Source organism: Hermetia illucens, chromosome 2, assembly GCF_905115235.1.
Source record: "Hermetia illucens chromosome 2, iHerIll2.2.curated.20191125, whole genome shotgun sequence".
Lineage (NCBI taxonomy): Eukaryota > Metazoa > Arthropoda > Insecta > Diptera > Stratiomyidae > Hermetia > Hermetia illucens.
The window spans coordinates 29,558,118-29,571,301 of NC_051850.1; the positions used below are offsets into that span (position 1 = coordinate 29,558,118).

Sequence of the window (13,184 nt, forward strand, 5' to 3'; positions counted from 1 at the left end):
AGATTTCTTTCTAAATTCAGTCCTTCGAAAATTAAAGTGGTAAAAATAGCAGCTCTGGTGAAATACAAAATTACGCTCGACCCTTGACCGATGAACAGATGACTAATATCTGTTTTAACTTTATTTACTTGGACCCTTGCTCTAGATGGAGACCTCATGATTTTTCATCAAATCTATTGGAAGTTCCGTCCACTTAATATTAATTGGCAGTGTACAGGTCAGTTGTTTTTGCGAAATTACGTTCCTTAAAGTTTTTGTTAACCATTTCCCAGAGATATTCGATAGGATTCAAGTCAGTGGTTAGTACAGGCCATTGAAGGACGTTTACATTGTTGCCGGTTAGCCAACACTTCGTGCCCATGACCTTAAATATTGAGTCAACTGCATCGCAAGAAAAATGATATCGTACCATCATAGATTTGGCGTTCTACTGTTTCCCAAAAGTAGCTCAACATGATGAATCAGTTCTGTTCGCCGTGATTAAAATTGCCGAATTCCAACCTTGGAATGGACCTTATGCATATTGTTGTATAAAAACCCCGTTACTGATAGTTATGGCTCAGATTTTGCCTTTTTCAATGCGAACTAGCAGTTCTTTGTAGTTTCCGCATTTCTATTTGCAGAAAGGTAGGTCCAATTATCAGGAAGGAATGTCCACACACCACTGGATATTTTCAATCGTAGCTAACTCAAAAAGTTGCTAATAATAATAATCATTGGCACGACAAGTTGGATCCCTGACCCTAAAGCGTGTTGAAGCACTTCGTTCGGAGCACAGACAGGGGGCAATAGGGAGGCGATGTAGTCAATATTATTCTCGCCGGTGGCCATTAACCTAATACAGCTCAGGTACTAATTCCCACCTGAGTCGACTCTTATCCGAGAGAAATCCTTCTGCCACTTTAGCGGCCATACGCTCTAACCATTCAACCATTCGAAAACTCCAAAAACTTCCATAAATTCTCCATCCAATGCTTTTTACCGGTCGCTCTCCAAAGGCAAAGCATTTTTCGAGTCGGAAAATTGACTCTTTCGCTAGCGTGCCTTCACGTCGTTGCAGATTCTGTATTAGTTCGTGGGAGTTAGCCACTGAATACTTACTGCTCGTCGTCCAAAGGACTTGACACTTATTGATCAACCACTTAGCGATGTTATGCGTCGGTGAGTTCGAATCGGTAATGATTTCTCGCATCTCGTCCCCTCCTTGTGGATTTTTGGTTGACATCTTATTCTTTATGGCGCAGCATTTGGCATTCGGAGCCGCCCAATGTTTGGGAATACCGCACTAACTTTCTCCGCTGGTCCGCCTTGATAAAATATAGCGGTTTATCACGAAGTTCCCGTATTGCCTTCAAATTGCGTTTACAAATTTTTGGCTGCATGTTTTTTCGAATGATCTTACTTATACCTGAACGAACATACCACTTTTCTCAGTCGCTTCCGGTATATAAAATTTGTTTTGTAGTCTCACATTGACAGTCTGTGTCACGTGTCCAAAGTAACATCTTCGTCTCCATTACCGCAAGACGCCGTTCATTGTCTTTTATAGTTGGCCAACACTCAGAACCATAGAGAGCGACAGGACGGACAATCACAAAGAACACCAGTTGTGGAACGCCACTTCATCCAGGTTGCGTTAATGCGTGAAGCAATTTCATAACGGAGTTCTCCATTGGCTGATAGCGTTGACCCGAGGTATTTAAATCGGTCAGTGTTTGTTTAAATTCAATCTGAGACCGTGTTGCCTGAGGCGATCATTCCATTTTTGGACAAGTTACTCGAGATCATTTTTGCTATTAGATGCTAGGAAAAAATCATCTGCTTTATGCAGTGTGTAGGGTGCATTGAATGTCCCGTGTGACGGTGTGCATAACAAGAAAAAAGAGGAGTGGAGCGCGCTTCCTTGATGAACACCAACTGAGACACGAAGCGGTTTTTATACACCCGCTATACTTCGAGTTTTACTTTTTGGATCATGGTAGAGCCATTGAACCCAGTGCACGAGTTCTTCTGGCACGAAGTGTTGTCGTAGAGCATACCAGATGAGCTCATGTGGAACACAGTCAAACGCTTTCTCTAGATCCAGAGGCAATGTAAAGAGGGCGATGTTTCTGACGGTGTTTCTCCATGAGTAACTGCGCAGTGTGTATTGCGTTAGTAAATCCGGCTTGATTCACGGTTATTTCAACGATTTCGCGAATACGGTTGTCAAGAATGCGTTCAAAAATCTTCATGGTATGGGAAAGTAACCGGATCGGACGGTAATTTGAACATTCTGCTGGACTACCTTTCTTTTTCCATATTGGAACAGTGGTACTTTCTTGCCAGTCAGATGGTGTTCTTCCTTCCTGAATAACCCGGTTAAAGAATTCCCTGAGCCACAGTGTTGGGTCCCAGCTCTTCGCTTTCCAGAGCTCAGATGCGATGTCATCAGGTCCTGTTGCTTTTTATTCGTTTTATTGTTTCATCGACTTCAGTTGCGCTGACATATGGAACTGGTCCAAATATCGGGAATGATTGTGGAAGTGCAGGATGAGCAAATTCTTCAGTAGAAATCTGTTCCAAGACTCGACGGTTGGTAAGCAAAGTACCGTTCTTGTCATTAACGCAACAGAAGTGTTCGATATCCTGTGTACGTTCATTACGACTTTTAGCAAGTCGATACAGATCTCTCTCGCCATCCCGAGTGCCCAGTTTATCGTAAAGATTTTTGTAATGGTTCACTCGCGTGAAAGCGACTGCTTTCTTTGCTTCCCAGTTGGCATTCTTATAAATTTGCCAATTAGCCGACGTTTTATCCTCGAGAAATTTGTATTAGAGATGTTTCTTTTCACGCACCATCATTTCAACATCATCATCAAGCCAAGTATATCGGTTGATGTACCGCTTACCTGGCTTGGTGACCCCGAGAGTTGCAGAGGCCGCTTTGTGGATCGTGTCTTTTATTTGGTTCCATGATTCTTCCACATTCGTAATGGCCGGCAATCGCATGAATAAGATCGTTTCTTCTTTCTTCTCACCAAAACGCCACCATTTAATGCGCCGCAGGCCAGGCTGTTTTATCGGTGGCTTAATTCGCAGGACGGCAATCAACGGCGGATGTTGAGGTGCGATGGTCTCATGGGGAACGACTTTGCAATCAGTGACAATGGTAAAATGTTGGCGTCTTATGAGAATATAGTCGATTTGCGATTGACTGTTTCCACTATAAAATGTAGGAAGATGAGACAATAGTTTTATTGAACCATGTACAAGTACAAGATCATGGGTGTCCGCAAAATCGATTATACGCTCGCAACCCTATTGCGCGCTCCGAACCCCTTTCCCCCATGGCACCTATTACCGTCTGCCTTTTCACCCACATGACCATTAAGGTCGCCAATGATAATATAGTCGTCAGTAAGCACGTGACAAACCTTTTCATGGAGAAGTTGCCAAAAGGCATCTTTCTCCGCATCAGGTCGACCTGTCTGTGGTGCATACGCGGTGAAGAAGTGAGTAGTGCGATCAGCTTCATCAGCCGATCATCAAATCGTTCGACTTTTTTAATGACATTAAGGAAACCCTCTGAGATGGCATTGCCAACACCATATTGAGTGTGTGGTTTACCAAAATAGAGAAGTTTATAGCCGTTTTTACTGCGTTTGCATTCAATGTAGCAGCTTTTGGCACCAAATTGTCGGGTTTCTTGCAAAGCGCAGATATCAATGCGCCTGACATTAAGGAAATCCTCTGAGATGGCAATGCCAACACCATATTGAGTGTGTGGGAAACCAAAATAGAGAAGTTTATAGTCATTTTTACCGCGTTCGCGTTCAATCAGACCATCGGGTTTCTTGCAGATGTCAATGCGCCTTTTTCGAAGAGCTTCTGCAAGTTCCTCGGTCTTTCCAGTTAGGGTACCAACATTTAGCGTGCAGACACGTATTTGGTTTGTTCGGACTAATTTGCTTACGTCCTGACGCCGTCCATGCGTCAAGAACCCTTGCCCATTTGTCGACAGGACCGGGGCCCGTCCTGACACGACTGAGGTGGACGCCCTTGCATTTCTCCGAGGCTTGTGACTCAATCCGATCATCTTGTTTGTAACGACATTGTATGCATTTTCTTGGTCGCCCTGTCGCGGGACCTGTCACCAAGAGAGATCAGGTAGGATTTAGCACAGTGGAATAATTCCAACTTTATTTATCTTTCCCAGATCTCAGCATTTTATTTTTGTTTCACTGAGGATAATACAGAGCACGTTGCCTCAAACCCTCCTTTACCTGAGCTGGGAATCAGCATACTATGTTAATAGCATGGCTTAACCTACCACAAAAATCACACTGAATCAGAGGGATATCTTCAATGAAGATGACCAGAGGAGGGACTGAATTGGTTAATAAAATCTCCGCGCCTGGATAATAAATAGGCACGTATCAACGGAATACTTAGAGGACCGTCACGATCAATTCTCTAGGGTGACAGTGCTACTCTTGGTTGAGTATGGCCAACTGCATTCTGCAATCTGCCAACTGATTACAAGAGCAAACTCAAAAATCTGATGAACAATTATCTTTATTTCCATAATTATTTCTCAGGACAACCTGTAACTATTCTAGATGGTTATCTAGAATCACAAAACTAGGACGAATGAATCTTTAGTTTCCCACATACCTTTATTCAAAATATTATTACAATCAAGTATCAAGTATAGGAAAATTAAATAGTTTTCCCAATATAATCCGTTATCTTCTTTATTCTCAATCTATTTCTCAGGATAACAACAATGATGCTCACATTTCTGAATCTGGTCTCCCTTGGTAGCTGGTTTATCATTATTGAATCGAATTCGCGTATTACGCTTAGCCTTGTTCGGTCGTTTGCTATTTGGTGAAACCTGGGCTCCAGGTTTTACGGGTGGAACACCTCCTTGTCGGGATTTTTTATTCGAGGTTTTCTTCCGCTGATCTTTGAAATGTCGAGGTTGGCATTTAGTATTATTAATCCCATTTTGTTCACCCATATTGTTATGGGCGCGATCCATTAAGGCGTTGATGGTACTCCACTCAGCTCCTCTAAGGCGCATACTGTCTGTAATATGCTTAACTGAACTATTGCCCTTCCGAATAGCTTCAAGGCAGTTTGTAAGGTTTCCGCAGTTACGTAGAGTAAACGTTTCTTTGCAGATTCGATCAGGTTGAACGTTAGTCGTCTTAGCAAAATCAACGTGGGACGACAGTTGATCGCCATTGGGTGCCATGATTGATTTATCTGAATTCTTTTAGATACAGGACTAATATTAACCAAAGCTGCTTACCACCAGTTCTTTGATCTTAGCAGTTGAATGTTAAACTGAATTCACCCTACCCTTTACGTTATTATATACGAGTAGAGGTTAGTTTTAGTCAGAGACGGCAGCAGTTAAGGGATAGCATATTTATCCTGGTTCTTTAATTTTTTGGAAATAATTAAAATGGAAAATGAAGAGAAAACTTGGAGAAATGTTAAAAGTTTTTGCGAAAAGTCAATTATAATTACATTAGAGGAAAATCGCCATTTGACCTCCCCAATAATTGGAACATTTTGTGGTTTTAGGGCAAGCATACTGGGATACTGCGTAAACGGCTTTTAGTCTCTCCTGGAATATTTCAACTAATTTTTCCTCGTCTTTTGATTATTATGGCCCTAGGAGTGGAAATCCGGGTTACTGGGGGTAATTTCTAAGTGAATTAACGGTTCTTGGGTCAATCGTTTTTTGTTTTTTTTGAAAAAGCTGACCAAACAATAACACAAGTCTTATAATTGGTTCGCAAAACCGGAGCTTACTTTTCTTGGACGCTTTTTGTTTTTCATTGTCTGTGCCAATGAATAGTGGGATTTCTTCGCCATTCCCATTAGTCACTGAATATTTTCCCTTTCTTTATTATTCTTTGCTAAGTGAATGAATGCTAGGTGAATGAATTTTCCATATTTCCTAAATTGAAGTTCCCCATTAATATGCTACGATTTTAATGACATAAGTGAATTCTATTATTTGTGAAGATTTGTTGAATATTGCTCCTTTGGTAGGTTGTATTAGAAAGAATTCAGCGACCCTTAGTCTGTTTCGACGTGATGTCAATTTGTTGAGTAAAGATGCCTGGCATTCAGCCTTCAAACTATTCAATGATACCAATTTTCCGGCAAACCAAACTCATAAAATTCACTGCTTTGGTGAACCTTTTGCAAGGAGTGAAATTCTACGTCGGAACTCTGACAACTTCTGCAAACAGTTCTTGTGCCACTTGTGATCTAAGCACAGTCTTCTTTTCGAGATTTTCATCAGGAGTGAGGCATGATTCTTTACAGTAAAAGAAGGTTTTTGAAGTAAAATGTGTGGTTCAAGGAATTCAAGAAAGATCGTTAAATAATCCATATCGCAATCATGGTAATAAAATGAAATGCCAAATTAGTCCAACCTGTCAGTCATTTTTGAATTTTTATGGAAAACGTGCATTTTTGCCCGGCAACCCAGATCAAAGAGAAGTTGAAGAGGAAGAGTTTCTCCCAAGTAAATTCTACTTTTACCAAATCTTATTATCAACAGTCATCCGTCAATAGATCTTCTCATACCTGGAGCTTTCACTTTTCGGTTTGTCAGCCAGGAACAAAAGGCTTAAGCATGCACACGGAGACGTTGTTGGGCCCGCTGTCGACGTCCAGCCTAAAGAACTGCTAGCCTCTGTTCAACAGTTTATATGCGCCCCCATACGATAGTTGCGAGGACCCCGGGAAGCATCCACGCGAACCAAGATGTGCGTGCAGTTTCTTGAGGGGGAGGGGGGACGGGATGGAGGGAATCTCTGGAGTGTACCGTCCGCCAGCTGTCGTTTAGCTAGCTCAAAAGTCTGGACGGCCTCTGTAGATCAATCACGCGTGAGTCTTTGGTCTTGGGTCCAGACAAGTAGGCATTGATCACTTGATGTTGTGTGGGTTTGAGAGCATGACAAAGTGGATGAACCGCTGAAAAGTTTGCGTAGTATTTCACAGACCAAAAGGCGTTATTTTGAACTCGAAGAATCCAAAGGCTGTGCACATTGCCGTTTTCGGAATATGTTCGGGAGCTACAGGGAATTGATGGTACGCTTTGGCTAAATCCCAGGTCATGAAAACACGGCAGTTAGCGAGATTATTAGCAAAGTTGTGAATGAATTGAATAGTAAGAAGAACTCGTGCGCTGGGTTCAATTGCTCTGCCACGATCCGAAAAGTAAAGTTCGAAGTATGGCGGATGCATCGAAACCGCTTCGTGTCTGTGTTGGTGTTCATCAAGGAAGCGCCCTCTCACCACTCTTCTTTGTTCTTGTTATGGACACCGTCACACGGGATATCCAACGTCCAAGGCCCTACACACTGCTTTATGCAGATGATGCTTTCCTAGCATCTGATAGCAAAAATGATCTCTGCCCAGAACTGAGCGATTTAAATACCTCGGGTCAACGCTATCAGCCAATGGAGAACTGCGTTATGAAATTGCTTCACACATTAACGCAACCTGGATAAAGTGGTGTTCCACAACTGGTGTTCTTTGTGATCGACATATCAACGAACGTCTCAAATCCAAAATTTACCGCAATGTCGTTCGTCCAGTCGCTCTCTATGGTTCTGAGTGTTGGCCGATTATAAAAGACAATGAACGGCGTCTTACGGTAATGGAGACGAAGATGCTACGGTGGACTAGTGGCGTCACACGTTTAGATCATATCCGAAATGAGGATATCCGCGGACGTTATGGGGTTGCATCGATCGTTGAAAAGTTGCGAGAGAGGCGTCTCCGATGGTATGATCACGCAATTCGTGCAAACGAGAATTCACTTGCCAAGATTGGTCTGAACATCGAAGTCGATGGTAAGCGACCAAAAGGCAGACCCAAACAACGGTGGCTTGATACGCTAGATGGGGATTTGAAAGCCTCGAGATTGCACCCAGATCAGGTATTCGATAGAGCCAAATGACGAAGCCGATCACGACGAGCCGACCCCTCTTGTGAACGGGGCAAAGGCTAAAGAAAAAGAAGAAGTAGTAAACGTGCACAGGCTACTACATTTCTTTGCATTGTCGGCAAAGATGCGGTGATATCAGCAAATTCCAAGATTCGTTCAGGACCCGATTGTACATTTCGGGTTGCGGTCCGCGTACAAGTTCAGGACCGACCGAACGCAAGGCTTCTACTGGCGCCGTTAGTTTGGGGACAATAGCCGCGAGGGTTGCCACCGCCTGCTGAAACTGCGCAATTTGGCCGTGGCTTCACTGACAACAGGGCACGCATGAACCTCGTGAGTTTTGTACGTAGTGTTTTCTAACACCTCCAACGATTCGAAATCCGCACAGGCCAAGATGGCCTGGGTGCCTTACGGATTTTGCTGTAACCATGGCGACTTCGGAAGCTCAACTACAACCTTATCCCCGCCCAACTGCTTTATCTCACGCGGCAGCTTTGCTGACTCACTTACTGGCAGTCGGTTGATGAGAGTGCCCTTTAATTTCGAGTAGGAACACTCCTCCAAAAGGTCGGAGACGAGTTTAATCCACGTGCAGTGATGTCCACGAGCGCGAACTACGCCTCCAATTGTCGGAATCAGACCTCCAGGTTACGTCGCCGAAACGGTCGCACTCGTACTGCCACTGTGACTACGAGGAGCGCAGAGGCGCGGAAGGCGTTTTTCGCGATGCTCCCAAACGACATTTGTGAAAATAGACGGATTACTTAGAGAAGAGCGAGAAACGCAAAAACACAATCCCTTCCGAAGCGGAACTCATATCTGCAACGGAAGCACTCGAGTCCCACTGTCGATAGAAGAATGGCAATCAGGAGATACGACGGAGTAACAGAGGCACAGTCTTTGTTTGTTTTGATATTTTAATCAAAATTTTATATAAGAAAAATAAAGTTAAAGTGCCTTACCATCTGATCGTTGCAGTGCTGTTTAGCCTTCGGCGAAGCAAGCTTACCACTAGAAGGCGAACCGCGTTAAACTTGGCTTCGATTCGGAGGAAGTGATGCTGTGAAGATGCCAATGCAAGCGGTGGCGTGAATTCTTGTGAGTTTCCTTTCAATTCCAACAAAGTATTGGTGCAGCGTCGCTCCTTTTGCTTTATTCACTTTGATTGCCCATTATTATTATTCTGTTAAGGAAAAGTCGCACCGCGTCCTTGAACAACTATTATGCCCCTTTTACTGGTTATATTGTACCTATTGATAATAGTATCTCAAGCAAGCCTATAATCGTTAGGAACTTTAGTATGTTCCCTACTTCCAGATCTTTCAGCTTTGCATCTGGTATTGAGCGTTCTCCCAGATGCCTCGACCTACTTTGCACAAGTGCCGGTCACTGTCCCAGGACGTGTATAGAGGTTTCGTCCTCCTCCTCACAAAGCTTGCAGGCAGTGTTCGTAGATATCCCTTGGTTCCCTAGGTGATAGTTCAGCCGACAATGACCAGTGAGAATTCCCACTATGATTCGGAGGTTCTTTTTGGTGAGGTTTAAGCAATCTTTTTGCGTATGGGTTCGTATCCCCCAATAAGCACCCTGAACTGCTCCATCCCTGGTAGGCCCGCCCAGTATAGTTCCCTCAACCGTTCCTCTTCATTTCTTAGATTCATAGCCATGAAACCGTTTCCGATTCCACAGTATGGTTCTGGCCCGTGTAAAGACGTCCCTGCTCCCTTCTTGGCTAGTTCGTCCGCTGCCTCGTTGCCTTCCAACCCAGCATGGCCTGGAACCCAAAGTATCCAGATCTTGTTGGACTGGCTGAGTGTACTCAGTCTCTCAAGGCATTCCCATACCAATTTAGAGTTTACCTGGTTGGACCTAAGTGCCTTGATTGCTGCTTGGCTATCGGTGAGAATAGCTATGTTCTGCCTTCTATAGTTCCTTTGGAGATTAAAGGAGGCATATTTGTCTATGGCGTAAATTTCCACCTGGAATATGCTAGTGTACCTGCCCATTGGCTTTAAGTACATTTTTCTTGGACCAATGACACCGGCACCCACTCCCTCGGCTGTGAGGGATCCGTCAGTGTACCAAGTAATGAGTTGCTGGTTTAAGCCGTATGTTGCAGCCACGCTCTCCCAGTTTGCCTTGTTACTCCAACGTGTTTCAAACTTCTTATCGAAGTGAAACCTCGTTGTCATGTTATCTCTTGGTATCAGTAATTCGGGATACCGCCTAGAAAGAATATCGATCTTCCTTCGATTTAGGTAGCTCCCGCCTCACTCATACTGCCGGCCATCCTGAATATTGCCCTCCTTGCCTGCATCTGTGTGTGCAGATGGAGAGGGGTTAATCGCAGAAGGACCTTCAGGGATGCCGTTGGGCATGTCCTCATTGCCCTACTGATATACACGCAAGCCAGCCTTTGGAGCTTCTGTAATTCCCTGGCTTGTGTGCTGAGATCGGTTCTTTCTGCCCAGATTACCGCACCATAGGTAATCATTGGCCTTGAGTGGTGTTCATGATAATAGGATCTGTACCTGTCGATACCTCTACTTGCCTGTTTTCTAGTATTTTGTCCATCCAGAATGCCAGGGTGTTTCCCACTCCTTTGCGGCTCAGGGCAGCTTATATCTCTGTGTGCGATGTGTTGTCGAATGCTCCTTCGATATCCAAAAACGCGCACAATGCAATTTCTTTTGTTTCTATGGCATCCCGTGGTACCTCTGTCAGCTGATACAGAGCAGTTTCAGTTGACCGTCCTGTCCGGTAAGCGTGCTGACAGTGATGTAGGGGATTAGGCTTCAGAACGTTAGTTCTAATATAGTTGTCTATGACCTTCTCTACCGTTTTGAGTACGAACGATGTTAGGCAAATTGGTCTGAAAGATTTAGGGTGAAAGGCAAGCCCGCTAGGCGGGTGAGTCTCGCTTCGTGGTAAATTACGCTACTCTGGTGCGAAAACCAAACGGATCTATGAAATGTTACGGTAAAAATAGCTCTTCACAAGATAAATTTCCAAAATCGAATAATGGTAACTGAAGAGGAAGTTTAAAACTTATCGTGCTTGATGACGTATAGATCGCGACACAGGGTCGACGAACTTTTATTAGGGGCAAGGGTAGGCACTGGACTTTTCAGCTCTCGAAGAATGGTAATTAAATACTGTATGATCATCACAACCTCTGCCAAAAGGACAACAACCTTCGGAAAGATCCAAATTCATTATCTAATTTGGAAATTTCCTTGCCATTTCCTTAGTTCCGCAACATTTTTTTTAATTGTGAGTCTTTGGTGATTAGCATTTTGAAACTAGATAATAAATTCTAGCAAATCCTCAAAGCATTTTTATTTAAAAATGTCTTATCAATATTTATATTTTGGTCAATTTTCCATTGAAAAGCTTGTAGGTCGCACATATCACTTTATAATAACAAATCAAAATTACACACGAGCGTACTGTGGTCTTCAGTTTTTGCCTTTGTTTCAGATAGAACCGTTCCTATGGAGATACTAATTTCATAGTCCAGTAAGTTTGATAAGATGTTTTGAATTTTGCATTTTACCACGAATCAAACATTTAAGCTGATTAGAGGTTTAATTCGAGGTGATGATTTTTGCTTCAAAAGCTAGTAAGTTGGTCATTTAGAGAGATCTAAGGTCACTGAGCTCAACTACCATAATCTGTTGCAAAACGAAACTAAGGAAAACTGCCTATACTCGGAACGGACTAGAATCAATTTGGCGTTTCCTATGTATGGAAAAGTTTAGATGCACGCTACTAACCACACTTGCAGTATACTCGGTTAGACTATAACGGTTTCACATAAGCGCTACACTGAATTATTATTATCTTAATGAGTCCTGTATCTTCTTCATTGAGACTATCTGATCAAAGGCTTTCCTGGGCTCTACGAACAATTGCTTTCATTTCATCAAATCTGGGTTACACACCTTTTCCTTTGAAGAGATTATTCTTAAGTCCCATATTACTTCCTCACTTTGTAGAAGAGTTTCCCACCCCTTCCTCAATAAGAGCTAATCGTCTCTTGTGTTCGTCTTGGGACTTATCGTCTTTTGGATGGTTGTTTCCTAGAATTTTCTGGTAGGGGTATTTCAGTTCGAGCTCCTGGGGAGTGGCTTTCCCTAGCTTTCAGTATAAAAGCCACTCGTGCGCGTCTCCAGGACTGTGGTACGTATCCTAAAGAGATACAGCTCCGGTAAATCTCATCAAGCCACGGCATAACCCTTTGCTGCTGCTTCTGTAGCATGACTGGCAGTATATCACCTGGATCCAAAGATTTTTATGCGAAGAAGCTGTATATAGCCCAGCCGATCTTATACTCGGTAATTACTGATTTGATACTCTCGCACGGCTGGAGTGGCTGGAAACTCTCCAAACAAGGCTCTGACTCACAGTCCTCCTCGCTGGTGGGAAGGTGGGCTTGACCGAGCAGCTCTAAAGTTTCACCAGAGCCTTCCGACTTTTTAAGAAAGGATGCTCCCATGTTCCTAGGCCAGAATCTTACTGAGTCTTGCGGATCTGTTGGTGTTTTAGATGTTCTGACAATAGTCCAACCAGACTGCCTCTTGGCGATCTTGATGGCCGACTTGTACTTTTTCAGGCAGCCCTTGTATGGCTGCCAATATTTATGCCTGTAGCAGATGTTCAAGCTTTTCTTGCTCGGCTCCCTGGGGCGGGAGAGATCTTCTTTTCACCACGGTGGCCGTGTCTTCTTGCTGTATTTAGCAAGCAAGAGAATTTAAAAGCGGTATCGAATGCCTTTTTCGGAGCTCCGATTTTTGACTTCAGTTCGTCTGTCGTGTTAATCTTGCCAATTTGCGCACCGGAGAGTGTGCTCTTCATTGCTTGACCAAACTTTTTCTAGTCGATCATCCTGAGATCTCTGAAGGGTTTGGAGACCTCTGCGGCGAGATTTAGACTAAAAAGTATCCAATTGTGGTTTGAGGAAAATCTCTGGTCAGATACTCGCCGGTGCTCTATCTTAACAACCCCATCGTTGGTTAGTAGGGTGATAACAAGGACCTTTTCCCAACCGTCACAGTTCTCCGAGCTGGGGAAATGAAAGGTTGGTGTGCTGCCCTTGTTATCATACATACCGATAGGTTTGAAGTAATAATAAAATCAAAAAATGGCTCACGTCTCTCGTTGATTTCTGAGCTGTCCCAAAGCGTATGCCTTGTATTGGCGTCGCAGCCTACCAACAGGT

The 13,184-nt window shown here is 43.6% G+C and overlaps 1 protein-coding gene across 3 annotated transcripts in view; it reads left to right on the top strand.

Annotated features, from left to right (window-relative positions):
* LOC119649141 (prolactin-releasing peptide receptor) overlaps positions 1–13,184 on the top strand; it is a 97,526-nt gene that overhangs the window by 8,454 nt on the left and 75,888 nt on the right. The gene's annotated exons all lie outside the window — the stretch shown is intronic.